This window comes from Papaver somniferum, chromosome 5 (assembly GCF_003573695.1).
Source record: "Papaver somniferum cultivar HN1 chromosome 5, ASM357369v1, whole genome shotgun sequence".
In the NCBI taxonomy this organism is placed as follows: domain Eukaryota; kingdom Viridiplantae; phylum Streptophyta; class Magnoliopsida; order Ranunculales; family Papaveraceae; genus Papaver; species Papaver somniferum.
The window spans coordinates 3,358,639-3,372,243 of NC_039362.1; the positions used below are offsets into that span (position 1 = coordinate 3,358,639).

The window sequence follows — 13,605 nt, forward strand, 5'->3', positions numbered from 1 at the left end:
CATCTATCTAGCTAATTTTTAAGCATACACACATCACTACTGAATTTTCACCACTAACATTACATTATATAAATAGTTCTTCCAAAAATTCCGGTGTAACCCTACAAATTTCATTCAAATAGAAGATTTTCTTTACAAAGAATCCCAATATAGAACATTGATTACAAATTCAAATAGGTAAATGTATATAAATAGCTAGTGTAGTGTTTATAGGACGTGAGATTTGTTCATCCAACCTAGAGCTGGCAAACGGGTGGGCCGGAACTGGCTTGTTACGGGTTACACGGGTTCGGGTTAACACGGGTCAAAACCCGCGGGTTGATATTCTTCACGGGTGGTCATTTCTTCAACCCGCACCCGTAACGGGTTAAACCTGCGGGTTCACGGGTTAACCCGTTTATGGTGAGTCAACTCGCCAGAAACCGATTTGACTGAGTTTCCTCAGTTTCCTGGTTTATTTTCGGTCACATTCAGGCCATCTAAAGCACTTTCCCTGCAACCTAACATTCATCTAACTCATTCACTGCACTCGCACATTCAAGATCAAGACATTACACACTGCTACATTACACACTGCTACAATCTCTACTTCAATATCAACAACAACAATTGCGGAAAGAGAAAGAAAAGAAGAACATCAGTACAACACCACCATATGAAAGAAACTAAAAAATGGAAAACAATGTCATACACCATCACTAATTAAGGGGTCAAAACAAGCCAAGAATTTATTAAAAAGGTTCACGCTTCCTAACTGACTGTAAACGCTTCCTAGTGAATGACTCCTTAACTGACTGTAAACGCTTCCTCTTCCTGGCAGAACGTCGAAGGTCTGTCCCACCTGACTGTAAACGAAAGCAAGAAAGGGGGAATGATAATAAGTCAGCGACAAGGAAACTTCCATTTTTAATAAGCATATACATGCCAAATAAATTCAGAACCAAATGTGGCACAAATGACACTAGCTGAAATTGCTCAACAAGTCCAAAAAAAAAAGAATATGTAAACAAAACTTACAATAAGATCGACACCGTCTTCTAAACCGGAATTCCATGGGACATCAGCTTTGATCACAACATAAGAAACTCGAGAACCAACAACAACAAGATGATTAGCTAACAGAAACTCGAGAACCAACAATAACAAGATGATTAGCTAACAGTAACTCGAGAACCAATTCATCATCAGTAACTCGAGAACCAACAACAACAAGATGATTAGCTAACAGTTTGATTTCATTTATGAAAGACGGTATAAATTTATCACCTTGTTTAACGGACACAAGTTTCAATCGCAGTTGAATTGAGTGATTACATGTGACTCGCACAAATCTTTCTTCAATATTCTTCCACAGCTCATGAGACGTAGCTGATCCAATAAACTACCAATTAACGAATCAAAAATCATTGAGTTAATCCATAAAATAATACTTACATCTTCATTAATCCAGTAGAGTATTCTGGATTTTCAACCACAAATCGAATCCCAACTACATACTGTGATTGTTGTAGGCTTATTGATAATACACTGACCACTGTCATTAACATCATAAATCTGCTGCACCTCATTGGATGCCTAAGAAATTCCATGAATTTTGTACAGATAATAAATCAAACCCATATTCAACATGTTGCTGGCAGATTACATCTAAACAATTTATTAACATATAAAACTGTAGATGCAAAGAATGTAGATCTATGAATCCAGTATTTTACATGCAAATGTTGATCAAATATCACGCACATATGAAAATACAATACGTTAGAATTGGAAAAACAGAAGTAAATCTTACCTTGAAAAGAAAGCAAATCTGATACAATACAGTTTAAGGCAATCAAAATCGAACTCATATTCAAAATCAATTTCAGATTCAAAATCAAGGCAATCAAAATCTATTCAAGAAGAATAATCTTTGAAAATTGAAATAGAACAGAGAGAGACTTACCAATTCTATATGATCAATAGCCAACAAATCCTTGTTTCAAGGGGCTTCTGTAAATATCGACCATTTAATGGCAAATAGCTTCTGTAAATATGATCAAAAACACGTCAAGAAAGTGAAGGGTATGAATTGCTTTGAAGATTACGTATCCAAATTTGAAGATTCGGCTGCCGAAGAACGGAGGAGAAGAGAAGGAGCAGAAGAAGAAAAGAGAGAAGAAAAGAGAATGATATCTCTTCATTTAGGTTTAGGTTTATCCTTTTATACCTTTAACGTATGGATAAGATTAACCCTAGAATAATCTGACGGCAGGGATTAAATATAACTTATTAATTAGGTGTTGAAGACGGGTTGACGGGTTTAACCCGCGGGTTTACGGGCCGGGACGGATAAACCCGTTTTCTCACAAGCCGCTATTTCTCCAACCCGCGCCCGGCTTGTTTAGGACCAAGCCAAGCCGGGCTCGGGTTTTCACGGGCCGGGTACGGGTTAATCCGCGGGTTTCAGCTTGTTTGCCAGCTCTAATCCAACCTTCTAATATCCCTCAATCTTACACTAGACGCAATTGTCGCTGAATTAAAATAGAAACTTTAAAATTATTGGAAGTCTCATAGAATAAGCATAATTGATGTGTAATTACAACTTTTAAAATATAAAACATTTGAATCTAAAACTACCCTCTTGATTGCTAGATGTTAGATGATATGGGGATGCAACTCCTTCCCATTTTTCTTGTCTTTTAATATGAGTCAAACTGGTACTCCTTTTCATTTTTCTGTAGTTTGATTGCCTGAATAGAAACATATATCATATATGTTTCTATTACACCCTGAAAAGAGTGTTAAGTTGTATAAGAGATTCTATTACACCCTAATTGAAATCATATATCCACGTTATATGATAATCTTGAAGACAATAACATAACGACGTACAATAACAAAATCTAGGTTGAAGCAGAAGAGACCATTGAAAGAATTTAAGGTTGAGGGGAAAGATAATCGTAGCCGAAGCAGGAAAGAGAACAGAAAAAACATGAGCTTAAGTTTAGAAAGAATCTCTGACTTTCTGCAAGCTTGCATATCATGAAGATGAATGAGAAACTGAAACAGAAATGGCAAAGGGAAAAGAAGTAACGCGATAACCTACAACCATATCCTATCCGGGTACACCCAACCCATAAAACCTAACCTAACCAGAGTAGTTAACCTAACTGACTAGGGAGGGCAGGTTTGGTATGAATCGGAAGATTCTGAACAACTTAAGGGACGAGTTACACTGAGTCCAACTCGCACATTGTTGTTGCAGAGTTCGACCGTGAGCACACCTTTTCAAGGAATAACGAATTTCCTTGACCTTCGCTCATTCAAAATCTATGGACACCAAGTATTAAGCAATTCTCACGCAAGCTGCCTGCAACAATATGCAAGCAATAATCATAATGATACCCGAATTATTTAAGAGTTTAATTAAGTCAGAAAAATTACAACGATTAGTTCTAAGGGGAGGATAAGAAAAATGGATTTTAACTAAAAAGATCACACAAGTTGATTTCATTTTTAAATTTATCCTTAGAAATGTAGTGGAATTCCAAACTATTTGGCTTTAAAATCCACCATAGACTTTCTCATCTAGTTAAGGTATTGTTGGTGTTGATGATTTATCGAAAAAAAAGGTAGTCTTGAATATTGTGCAGTCATGGCTCATCATGACAAGGTTTTTCATGCAGGTGGACTAGTTGGGAATTCAATACCACATAATCATTATCCCCTGGCTCCGGAATATTCAAACTCCAAGAGAACCATTTTTTTCCTATTAATGGCAGCCATGAGAGTCTAGTGGGAATACGAAAAATGACTATGGAATGATGCTGCTTAATGTAGAAATGCATGGCTAACTGAAAAAGAAAAACCCTTACGAATTTATCTAAATGTTTTATCTGATGAGTGAATACTCAGAATAGGTTACATATAGGCTTCTCTTAAATATAGTCCATGTTTTTATTAACCATAGCTCATATTATTGATTGCCCGTAATTTATTAATCATAGCCCTGATCATAACCCACAATATATCTATCGAGTCAACTGTGATTCATAACTAAGTAAGCTAGTTGAGTTTGAGACCTAACTGATTTGGCTCATTAGCCAGGGCTAACTGAAAAACAAAAAACTTTACAAATTTATCTAAATTTTTTATCTGATGAGTGAATATGAAAAATGGGTTAGATATATAGATCCTATTTATAGCTTTAACATTAGCACCGCACTGCATTGAATTTGAAGTTGATGCAGGGCATACTACAATTTCAGAAGATTCCGCTTAGAGGTTTGGCTTCCATGGTTTCCTAATTTCAGTCTTTCTTATTTTTAGGATTCTTTTAGATTTCCTTTTAGTTTTCTGTTTCCTAGTTTAGTTATTCTTCAAGCCTATATAAAGGCTAGATTAAGTCTTGTAAGAGCTATCTATTACTCAATCAAATTATTAAACACAAAACTTATCTTTCTCTTCTTGCTTGAATTCTCTTCTTGCTTATAGCAATCTAGTATTGCTTTCTTTTACCTTGTTCCACATTAGTTGGTATCACCCGCTTAGTTTTAGGTTTTTCATCCTATCACTTGATCCTTTACTTCGCTTCCGCAACACCTTTTCTTTCCTTTTAAGTACACAAAAAAAAATGACTGCTCAACCAGTTACTCTAGCAGCAATCGAAGCTCTCATCAAATCTCATACCGAGATTTTGGCAAAACACATTACTGAAACTCTTGAGGAGTCCATGGAGGAAAAATTAGGGTTAAGAGATAACAAGCTTAAAGCTATGCAGAATCAGCTTTTCAAGGTTGCAAAACACATAAATATAGATTTGGATATGCCTGAGCTTGTAGACTTAGAAGACAAAACTAAAAACAATACACTTCAGTTTTTACAGAATGAAGAAGTACCTAAAGATGTATTGCGTACTTTAAACATTAAGACACCGTATGAAGGGTTCATAGGTCATTCAAAGAAGAAGCTAGTTTCTCTTACACTCGACAGTGATGATGAAGATGAACGTGAGAACGATCTAGAGAAGAATTGGATTGAAGAACGACGTTTAAAAACTGGTCACAACCCTTACAGTTCTTTACCCGAATATAAGCTAAAAGATGATATTCCCAACTTCTCTGGAAATTTTCGTATTGAAGAACTAACTGATTGGTTCTTTGAGGTAGAATCTTTTTTTGAATTTATGGAAGTCCCTGAAGATTCTAAAGTCAAACTTGTGACTTACAAGCTCAAAGGCGGAGCTGCAGCCTGGTGGGATAAGATCTGTGATGATCGTAGAAACGCTAACAAACCGAAAATACGTACTTGGACACGTATGAAAACTTTGATCAGGGATAAGTTCTTACTTAGAGACTTTATGCAGCAACTTTTCATCAAATTGCAGAACATTCAGCAGGGGGCATGCACTGTTAAAGAATATGTGTCCGATTTTTATAATTTGGTGGCACGAAATCAACTCAAAGAATCTGAAGAACAGTTAGTTGCAAGATTCATTGAGGGGATGAATAGATTAATACAAAATGGTATGACTCATTCAGTTTTTACTATGGTCGAAACGGTGCAGCAAGTTATTAAGATAGAAAATCGCTTTCTTCGTTCTTCTAGGACTTATCCATCCAGACAAGGGCGTTATCAAAATAATTCCAGGGGTACCAATTCATCTCAAAACTTTTCTCCAGATACTGTTTTGATTATTCCCAGGCCTCCTTATGATGATGTTAGCCATTCACATCGAAAACCTAGCCATATTGTGCCTTATACTCCACCTCTGGCTACACCTATCTTAGCCAATCCAGTTGATCTTCAGCCGGGTCAGCAGTCTCACTCTCTACAACCAACTCCTCCTACTACAGGGAATCGGTTTCATAACAGGCAACAACAATTTCCACCGCAACATAGAACTACTAATACTTATGCAAAATTTCGTGGAGATAAGTGCAATAAATGCCAGCAATCGGGGCACACGTCTAGTGATTGTCGGAAATTCAATGCTTTGATTGGTGAACCTCAGTTCATTAATGAAGTCACTGGTGCGCTTAATGAGTTCGAAGATGAAGACTCACCTGGTGATGACGATGAGTTTGTTGGGATGATTCGTCCATTATTTCTTACTCAGCAATGCAAGTCTCAGAGACACAGTATCTTTAAATCCAGATGTTATATTGGGGGTAAAATCTGCAAGATGATAATTGATAGTGGCAGTGTGGATAATTATATTGTTGATCACGTAGTTAAGAAGCTTGAACTACCAGTAACTTCTCATCCATAACCTTACACTGTAGGATAGGTTAATGCCTCTAGCACACAGAAGATTACTCTTCAGTGTTATGTGTCATTCTCTTTTGAGGGTTATGAAGACACAGTTCTATGTGATGTCATTAATATGACGGCAACCCATCTTCTTCTTGGCAGACCTTGGCAATACGATCTTCACGCGGTTCACAATGGATTCGAGAATACTTACTTTTCTTCATAATGGGAAAACCAAGGTTCTTCGTCCATCCAATTCCACTTCAAACTCTTGTGCGCAGACTGATGCTGTCGTAGCCACTGTTATTCGTTCTTTGCACCCACAACATTCTTTACATTCCCATGAAGATTATAATCCTATGATTGAGTTGCCTGCAAAGGTGAAGCCCTTATTATTTCAATATAATGTTTTATTTCCAGATGAACTACCAACTGCATTACCTCCTTTACGGAATATTCAACACTGCATCGATTTTATTCCTGGAGCCTCTTTACCAAACCAAGCACACTATCGCTTGAGTCCTGATGAGCATGAGATATTACAGGGACAGGTAAATGATTTGCTTACAAAGGGTTTGATACGACCTAGCAACAGTTCTTGTGCCAGTCATGGCTTCTTGGTTAGTAAAAAAGACAATGGATGGAGGATGTGTATCGATTGCAGGGCATTCAATCGCATCACCATTCCTTATAAATTTTCGATCCCGCGTATTGATGATATGATTGATTTACTGTCGGGCTCTATTATTTTTACTAAGTTGGATTTACGCAGTGGTTACCACCAAATACGCATTCGAGGTGGAGATGAGTGGAAAACAGCATTCAATACACGTGAAGGTTTATATGAATGGCTGGTCATGCCATTTGGGTTATCTAATGCACCTAGTACTTTTATGCGACTAATGAATCAGGTTCTCCAACCCTTTCTCAGTAAATTTGTTATTGTCTATTTTGATGACATACTAATTTTTAGTCGCAGTGAGCCAGAACACCTCCAACATCTTTCACAAGTGTTTCAAGTTCTTGCTGACAACTCTTTATATGTTAATTTGAAGAAGTGTACCTTCATGGCTTCTTCAGTAACATTTTTGGGATATGTGATTTCTACTGATGGTATTCATGTCTATCCTTCTAAAGTTCAAGCAATTGAAGATTGGCCAGTTCATACTTCTATTCGTGATGTTCGTAGTTTTCATGGTTTGGCTTCTTTCTATCGAAGATTTATGAAGAACTTTAGCCTATTTCTGCACCTTTGACTGACTGTCTCAAGAAGGAGAAGTTTGAGTGGACGGAAGCAATGGATAAAAGCTTTATTCTTCTTAAAGAAAAGCTTTGTACGGCACCAATTCTTGCACTTCCGAATTTCAACAAGCCTTTTGAAATAGATTGTGATGCATCTGTTGTTGGTATTGGTGCAGTATTATCACAGGAGGGTCATCCAATTGCATATTACAGTGAGAAGAATTCAGATGCACAAAAGAAATGGTCTACATATGAATTAGAGTTATTGGCTCTTGTTCAATCTCTTAAGCAGTGGCATACTTATCTTATACATAGGGAATTTGTTGTCAACACTGACAACCATGCTTTGAAGTTTTTGAATACTTCTGCTAAAGTTAACAGAATGCATGATCGATGGCTTTCCACAATCAACAAATACACTTTCTCCGTGAGACATAAAAGTGGCAAATTGAATCAAGTTGTTGATGCCTTAAGTAGAAGAAGTCATCTATTAACAACAATTCGTAATGAGAGTTATGCATTTGACTATATCAAAGACATTTATCCAGAAGATGAAGATTTTAGCAAACTATGGGATCAATGCAGTTCTCAAACTCATGGGGTTGATGATTTTCTTATACAAGAAGGTTTTCTTTTTAAAGGGAATCGATTATGTATTCCTCAAGGGTCTTTACGTTTACATCTTATGCGAGAATTACATGGCAGTGGTCTTGGTGGTCATTTTGGGAGAGATAAAACCATTGCCCTGATTGAAGAAAGATATTTCTGGCCATCTTTGAAACGTGATGTACAAAAGTTCGTACAAAAATGCATGGTCTGTCAGAGAGCAAAGGGTACAATTCAAAATACCGGGTTGTATACTCCTTTACCAGTTCCTGATGCACCTTGGGTTGATATAAGTATGGATTTTATACTTGGTTTACCTCGTACTGCTAGAGGTAATGATTCTGTTATGGTCGTAGTTGATCGTTACTCTAAAATGGCTCACTTCGTAGCTTGTAAGAAATCAACTGACGCTTCTAATGTTGCTTCTTTGTTCTTTAAAGAAGTAGTAAGATTGCATGGGGTTCCAAAGTCTATCACTTCTGACAGAGATACAAAAATTTTGAGTTATTTCTGGAAAAGTTTATGGATGCGCTTAGGCATAGTTTTACAATTCAGCACAACTTCACATCCGCAAACTGATGGACAGACTGAGGTTGTTAATAGATCACTTGGGAATTTGATTAGAGCTAAGTGCCTGGATAATAGTAAGAAGTGGGATGTGTTATTGCCACATATGGAATTCTCTTTCAAAACTTCTGTGAATCGTTCTACTGGGAAAACTCCATTTGAGATTATGTACTTTAAAGTACCTAATCATACTCTTGATTTGGTAGACCACACAGAGTACAAACACTGCAGCCGACTCTTTTGTAGACAAAGCAACTGAATTACATAATGAAGTAAAATCTAAACTGGAGAAGTCCAATTCTAAATATAAAGAGGATGCTGATAAACACAAGAGGTTTAAAACCTTCAAGGAAGGGGAGCTCGTGATGATACATCTAAGAAAAGAGAGATTTCCAGTGGGTACTTATAACAAAACCAAGATGAAGAAATATGGTCCTTTCAAGGTTTTAAAGAAGATCAATGATAATGCTTATGTTATTGATCTACCAAATGATTGGAATATCTCCAACACATTTAATGTTCAAGAAATTTTTACGTTTCATGGTGACAATGAACTTCTGGTTTGTTTGGACAACTCGAGGACGAGCTTTACTCTGGAAGGGGGGACTGATGCAGGGCATACTACAATTCCAGAAGATTCCGCTTAGAGGTTTGGCTTCCATGGTTTCCTAGTTTCGGTCTTTCTTATTTTTAGGATTCTTTTAGATTTCCTTTTAGTTTTCTGTTTCCTAGTTTAGTTATTCTTCAAGCCTATATAAATGCTAGATTAAGTCTTGTAAGAGCTATCTATTACTCAATCAAATTATTAAACACAAAACTTATCTTTCTCTTCTTGCTTGAATTCTCTTCTCTTCTTGCTTATAGCAATCTAGTATTGCTTTCTTTTACCTTGTTCCACGTTAGAAGTTATTGAAGGCTACACAAGTGAAGTTGGCCTTGAGTTTGTATTCAAAAGTGTTATACTTTTTTTCTTAAATCTTGGTAGAGTCTATAAATCTTTGTATTTGTTGGAATCTAGTTAACTCTGGATATAGTCCGGTAAATTCGATCCATTCAATATAACAAACAAAAACTACATAACTATGAATCTTTTGAATACCGCCTGTGCACTTCTGAAGGGCCAATATTTAATTGTATTACCTTATTTTTATATTCGTGTTAGATAGTAAAGAGCTTGTACTTCTAAAGAACAAGTGTACAAATTAATTACAAGAACTCGATAAGAGTGCGATGTTATATAGTCAAGTAAGACCTACATAGTATACAAAAGAAAGAAAAAAAAAGTCGCAGTTTAATTTTCTCTTAATAATCACCCTTTTAATGTTGTCTAGTTCTTAATAATCTCAAATTGAGGCGAACAGTCTTGGGAAGCACACCCAATTTTCCTCAAAGCATAGTTGGATCTGAAAATAAAGAACCAAATGTAGCAACAACCTTACAACCAACAGAAACTAGAGAATAACAAGGTGTAGCTCCACCATATCAAACTTATCCAAACAAATCAAGTGCATATGTAGTGTGAGATTGAAAGGGATCATTTGCATTTCTCTTTACTTCCAGAATTAAGAAATAATGAATATCACCCAAATCCTTGAGAAGAAAGTTTTGTTGAAGAAGCTCACTGCAATAAGACTCTGGAAATCCAGTAATAAGAATATCATCCACGTAAATGAGGATGATAGTCATATAACCATGCTTCTGAACAAATAAAGATGAGTCAGCAGTGGAGAGCTTGAAATCAAATGAAAGTAAGACATTCATTAACTTTTCATACCAAGCTTTTTGAGCTTGTTTTGATCCATGAAGAGATTTATGAAGTCTGCAAATATAAGTTGGCAGTTTGGATCAACAAAACTTGGAGGTTTTGCACCATGTATACTTCCTCTACCAAATCACCATGTAGGAATGCATTACTCACGTCTAGTTGAGAGTTTAGACCAGTTGAAATTGACAGCTAAAGCAAGAATAATTTTTGCAGTTGTGGGTTTAGCAACATGAATAAATGTCTCAAAGTAATATCCAACCCTTCTTGTTGATAAAATGCTTTAGCTACAAGCCTTGACTTATACTTATCAACTGACCCGTCTGGATTTTGTTTAATCATGAAAATCCATGCACAACCATCTACATTTTGTGAAAGATGAGGTGGAACTTTGGAACAAGTATCTTAGAGTCATCAGCCGTAATGTGATTATTGGTACCAGAAACTTCATTATTTGTAAATAGGGAGAACAAGATTTTTCCAAGTGAAAAAGTTATTTTCAGTTAATTTCAAAGAAACAAAATTGTTTAACTGATTAAGAAGGACTTTTGTAATGGAATTGGAAGATTTTCCATTGAAGACGAAGCGAATTCACGAATCATAAACAAATAAAGAAATCGACGGAAGAATTAAGATCTAGAAACCTGAGACAGGGAGAGAATCTTTCAGTACGATACCATAGTAGACTTGAACGAAATGGAATTCGTTAATGCAAAAAGATTGAATTACAGTAGTACATTAGGGTACGTCTAAGACAGTTACACAAAGTAAATGAGATAAAAACATTTATATCTAATAGAAAGTGAGGCAGCAAAACCAATCCTGCATTTGCACAATCAACCAATAGAATAACTATATCGGTAAACATCAAGACAGTGAGATATGGTGTAAAGAGAGTGGAACAGTGATTAACTGTTATTAACTAATGTCTAATTTTGTTCCAGAGAGTATAAGCATACAAGGTGTTACCATGATGCCCCATACATAACATATATAGAATGATCTTCATAATTGTGTCACTTGGTAAAATCTTGAAACAGAGGCATCTTCAGGTATATAAGGAGTACTAATTTGTTTCCTAGTTTATTTACATACACGAATACAAAATTTTCACATTATCCTCTACGAAATTTGACTTCATCTACGTATAGGAAGAAAATATCAAACCAACCCTGCGGTTATCGGTTAATATTTCTTGCAGGTGATGGCATCAGATTTGCCAGAGGAGTCGTCTGGGGTGTAGGAAGTGGAGATGCTCGACAAATAGGACAAGTAGGATGTTGTAGCAACCACGGATCGACACACTTCTGATGGAAAAGATGCCCACAGTCTGGAAGCAACCGAGTTATGTCACTGCTGATATAATCAGATAAGCAAATTGAACAACACGAGACGTCAGCGGTGGTACTTGGCTTGGTTTGGAGTTTAGCTTCTGAATATAGGAATTTTGGGTAGCTCTCAAGGGTCGCTTCATCTAGACCTGTTTCAATATCACCTTCGGGATGATTATGATCATCATCATCACTTGTGCCGTTGTTTTGTCGAGGCGGGTTGCGGGTGCAGTAAAATGAAAAAACGACAATGGTAACAATAAGCATGATAATTCCAGAGGATATCCCAATGAAATATCTGTATCCGCTGACATTATGACCGAGAGGATATCCATCGGGATTAGAGTCTACAACATTCATAATTGAATCGAAAGCTTAGAGAGGTTTAGGGTGATGAAATAAGAAAGAAAACAAATAATTCGACTTGGGAAGCAAGAGAGATACTTGCCTACTCTACTGGTTGAAGTAGAAATCTAATATCTTGAGCATGATTTGATCATGGCAGAGCTCATCATTTGAAGAAATTAGGAGGAAAGTGAGTATATAGATATTATTCAAACGAAACAGTAGTTGACCCTTACCCCAAAAACATTATAATAATTGTCTAGACAGGGAGATAAGTATGTTAGACTTGGCCACCTTTATCATTTTTGAATATGTTCAATTCCATAACAGTAGACTTTGAGAATATAGAATGTCAATATTCATTAGGTAAAAGATTAATCCATTAATTAATGATCACAACTCGCAATCAAGGTACCCACGACTAAACAACACACAAGAACGAAATACAATTTGCAAGGGATTACATTAATTAAAAAAAATAATCTGTCTAGAGCTGCAACTTGCTCATGGGGACATGATGAGCACGCACAGCCGCCAGCAAACAGTTCAAAGATGTTCTTGTACGTTCTTCCACCACATTCCCATATAAAGCGAGTTTCCAATATACAATCCATTTGTTTTCTATTGTTGCCCCGGCTGCTGATTTAAAGAAAGAAAAGAAAATGTAAACACTTAAAAGAACGAGAAATATAACAACCAAAAATAAGTCGGAAGCGCAAATCGAGACAGTATTTTTAGAAACAAAGTGTCAGTCAGATGTGCCTTTTTATTCTTCTTCTTCCACAGCCTACTGATTCCAGAGACAGCAAATTGTAGAGAGATCGGTGAGAAGAAACACTGGAGAGATTTGATGGTGGTGCATATTTTGGATGGGATGAGTAATGTTATATAGAGAATGAAGAGGTGATAAGCATGACTTACCTATAAACAAAAAAAAGATACATCATGCAAAGAGATGATCGGGGTGGTACATGTAAAAAATAAATATGGAGATGCGGGGTATCGAACCCCGTACCTCTCGCATGCAAAGCGAGCGCTCTACCATGTGAGCTACATCCCCGATGTGTTCCATCACAGCATAAATTACATAACTACAAACAGAAATGAAGACACTATAGACTTGGCCAGCTTCTTCGCCCCTGGCCTCAAGCTGTTTAGCCGTAATTTTCTGTCTGCTTTGGCATCAGTATTGCCATTTGTTCTAAACTGAAAATCATTAGTAAGCGGATCCGCTGATTTGGGATTTTCACGGATTCAACAAAGCCGAATGGTGAGAAAGACGTACGCCCACTAAAGAATGCAAGAAAAAACACCCAAATCAAATTTTCACATAAACCTCCTTTTGGTAAAGGCTCTTCTTTCTTGTATTCACTTGTGTTTCAAAAACAGAGAAGCCTCTCCATTACAGTTTTCAAAGAACATCTAGAATCGAATACAAAAAGATGCTGAAAGTCTTTACCTCCTGGCCTATTTATTTCTTCTGTTTCAGTCCTATTTATTGAGAGGCAATATTACCCT

General features: G+C 36.5%; 1 long non-coding RNA gene and 1 other non-coding gene across 2 annotated transcripts; both read right to left on the bottom strand.

Annotated features, from left to right (window-relative positions):
• Positions 1 to 524: 524 nt before the first annotated feature.
• LOC113277219 lies at positions 525 to 1,086 on the bottom strand. Its single transcript, XR_003324791.1, has 2 exons — positions 1,018 to 1,086; positions 525 to 845 (listed from the first exon to the last, which is right to left on the bottom strand). It is a non-coding gene; the product is annotated as an uncharacterized LOC113277219 (long non-coding RNA).
• An 11,988-nt stretch (positions 1,087 to 13,074) lies between these two features.
• On the bottom strand, positions 13,075 to 13,147 carry TRNAA-UGC. The gene has a single exon. It is a non-coding gene; the product is annotated as a tRNA-Ala (tRNA).
• Between the last annotated feature and the right edge of the window lie 458 nt (positions 13,148 to 13,605).